This window comes from Rattus norvegicus, chromosome 18 (assembly GCF_036323735.1).
Source record: "Rattus norvegicus strain BN/NHsdMcwi chromosome 18, GRCr8, whole genome shotgun sequence".
NCBI classification, from domain to species: Eukaryota; Metazoa; Chordata; class Mammalia; order Rodentia; family Muridae; genus Rattus; species Rattus norvegicus.
In genome coordinates, this window is record NC_086036.1 from 55,588,453 (window position 1) to 55,591,836 (window position 3,384).

The following is a 3,384-nucleotide window of genomic DNA, read 5'->3' on the forward strand; positions in this document are numbered from 1 at the left end:
CATATCATCTGCAAATAAACATACTTTGACTTCTTCACTTCCTATTTGTATCCCCTTTGATCTCCTTCAATTGTCTTCTTGCTCTGGCTAAGACATCAAGTACTATCTTGAAGAGGTATGTAGAAAATGCACAACCTGGCCTTGTTACAGATTATAGTGGATGTGCTTTGAGTCTCTCTCCGTTTAGATTGATGTTGTCTATGGGCTTGCTGTAAATTACCTTTATTATGTTGATGTATGTCTAATTTTATCCCGAATATTTCCAGGACTTTTATCATAAAGAACTTTCGGATATTTTCAAATGCCTTATTGTTTCCTGGAATAGTTTTGAGAACAAATTCAAAATTTTTAGATTTAAGTTTCTGGCAAATCAAAAATACTCTCTAATTTTTGTTTCCTCCAAATTTGGATAAATATACTGACTTAGAATAATTGTTGGAAATATTTAATTACCTGGGTTGGGTGACAATTAAACCCAGACTTTCGAGTTAAATTGAAAAATAGAAATATACTAGACTCATTTCCCTGTAATGTGAAGTTTACAAAGTAGTTTTTGAAGTCTTAAGGAAATATGCATCAATTTCTTTTAATAAATTTTGCTCCAGGCCCTTGGATCTCACATCCCCTGAACAGAGATGAAAAACATCAGGGTTTTGATGCCATCACTAATGAACTGATGACGGCCTCCTGTTGGAGGCTGAGACTAAGTCTCAGCTCTGCAGAATGAGCATAAGCAGCTGTTGTGAGTGTGGGAGGTGGGTGGCAGCAAGCGCGCTGTGTTCTTTACAATCCTACCCTTCCCCACTGGTTTGCAACATTCAGCCTGTGAGAGTTATACTAACGAGAAAAATGATCCTCAAACTCCAACCTTCTAAAAGAAGAATTACCCCTTGAATGCATACTGAGTACCCAAATATTTGATTATCACAGTTATGCTCAGGATGGTCTTACTTTATTAATGAAATAAAAACTCATATTCACTTGATAGATACTTTATACTTTCTGTTTGCTGTCATATTCTTTACACAAAATGCCATCCATTAGTGAGTTTGTGTATATTTGCGACTCATGTATACATGAATTACATCATTGTAATTTATAAATATGTACCAAAACTATGTCAGTCTAAAATATTTTTAAGCCAGTGGTTCTCATCCCAGAGGCCCCATGGTTTTCTGCTTTGACAATTCTTGTACAGAACCAGGTGATCAAAGCAACCAACCCCAGGTAATTGCTCTGGACCACAGCCCCACTTTCTGCTGCTGCTCCAGACTTCCCACAGCCTTTCTTCCCTGGGCAGTGACCACTGAGTCTCCAGTACAGCATCACCAGAGCTGCCACCAGGAATTTGGTCAATCAGCAGATGAACCTGGAGCTGAATGCCTCCTGTGTGTATCTGTCCATGGTGCTACTTCGACCAGGATGATTTGGCTCCGAAGAACTTTTTCCCAGCCAATGTCAGTTAGGAGAGGGAACATGCTGAGAAATTGATGATTAAGTGTTAAGAAGGTAGCCAAATCTTCCAGCAGAGTTCTCAAGAAATCAGACCATGGTGACTGAGGGAACAGGCTGAACCCAATGGAGTGTTCACTGCACTTGAAAATGAGTGTGAATCAGTCACTATTGGAACTGCGCAAATTGGTTACTGACAAAAAACGACCCCCACTTATGTGACTTCACTGAGAATCATTAACTAAATGAACACATGAAATCCACCAAAGAACTGGGTGATGGGACAACCAACCTGAGGAAGATGTTAGTTCCCGAATCTGGCATGGCGGAATAGATCTTTGACAAGCATACCCTGGGCAGCAATGATAATGAGAGCTAAGCTGACATTCCCAAAGCAAAGAGTGACTTCATTGGTCACCAAGCAATGCATGCAGATGGGGACTGCCTTCGTCTTTTCTGTCACCCATCGCAAACATCCACTTAAGTTCATTAATTTACACCATTCTTTCAAATGAAGAATTTGGGGATTCTTGAAAAAATATTTTTTAAACTGTGTCATTTTCTAGTGGACATGTTTTCGAGATTGTGCAAGAGGCAGAGGTGGTGCTGTGTATAACAGCTATCATACACAATACACACATTTTAAAAGCCATTGGATAAACAATATCATGATTCAGACCTATTTCAGAATGAGCCAATCACTTATGAAGAAAATGGGGGGGATGAATGTCACTTGTAGCTTTAGTTAATTAACTTAATTAATTAATTACAGAACCCAAAGAGATAAGCTTTCTATATTCCCTCTTTTCAGCAAAAATAAATGGATCCTCACCAATCAGGGCAATTACATCCCTGAAAACATTGGTACCACAAGACATATTTGTCATGTGTGTGCACATATGTTCTTCATGCATGTGCACATTAATGTTGACATGTATGTGGATTCACATACATGTGTGCTCACACAGAGGCCAGAACTTAGTGTTGCAGGTCTTATATCATCCATGTCCACCTCACACATTAAGGCAGGATCTAAGCACTTTATCTAGCTAGCTAGATTTCTGCTGGATTTGCCTGTTTTTACCTCTTGAGTGCTAGAATTTTGGGCACGGGGAGCCAAACGCTCTTTTGGCATTTATGTGGATTCTAGTTTTCCAAACTCAGTTCCTTGCACATGTGTCCATTGAGCCAGTCCCAAAGGCAGAAATTATTTCATCCCTCTGTATCATGTCTTCTCACACACCAGTCTCTCCTGAACTTAGAGAGCAGAATGCTGCCAAGGCTAATGAAGCTGCCTGCACAGAATAATTCTCCCAGGGACATTAGGCAGTGTACAGCTCAGTGGTTCATGTTAAACATCCACAAATCCTCTGGTTGTTGGAAGGAAAAAATGATTCTTTGCCTCTGCCCTCTTTTTAACTATTCTCTACCTTGCTTGTGTGAGACCTTTCCTTTTTCTTCTTTCTCAATGAAAGGTCAAATTTAATGCACACTCACAGGATAATTTTTACCAGTAAAAGCATCTATAATTCATGGGAATGTTTGACCTGGAGAATTCATGATGATCTCGTTCAGTTATAAGTCCACCTTAACACATCTTTCTATTTCATCAGTTTAGACTGTAACTCCCTAGTGAGCTTTGTGGCTGTTGCTGCTTTTACTTCTTCTTTTTTTTTCAGAGCTGGGGACCGAACCCAGGGCCTTGCGCTTGCTAGGCAAGCATTCTACCACTGAGCTAAATCCCCAACCTGTTGCTGCTTTTAAAATGGCAACAGTACAGTTTCTAAAGCATAGACTCTGACTTGAAGTTTGTTAGCCCATGCTTTCTCTCTTTTTAAAAAGAACTTATGAGTCATTTATGAGGCAAAAATTTCCTCGAATTGAATGTTAATCCAAGTATGCATTGCCTATCTGTGTGTAGGACACTATCCA

General features: G+C 39.5%; 1 pseudogene; it reads left to right on the forward strand.

Annotated features, from left to right (window-relative positions):
- Positions 1–1,167: 1,167 nt before the first annotated feature.
- Positions 1,168–1,831, forward strand: LOC134482969 (ferritin heavy chain-like; annotated as a pseudogene).
- The last annotated feature ends 1,553 nt before the right edge of the window (positions 1,832–3,384 follow it).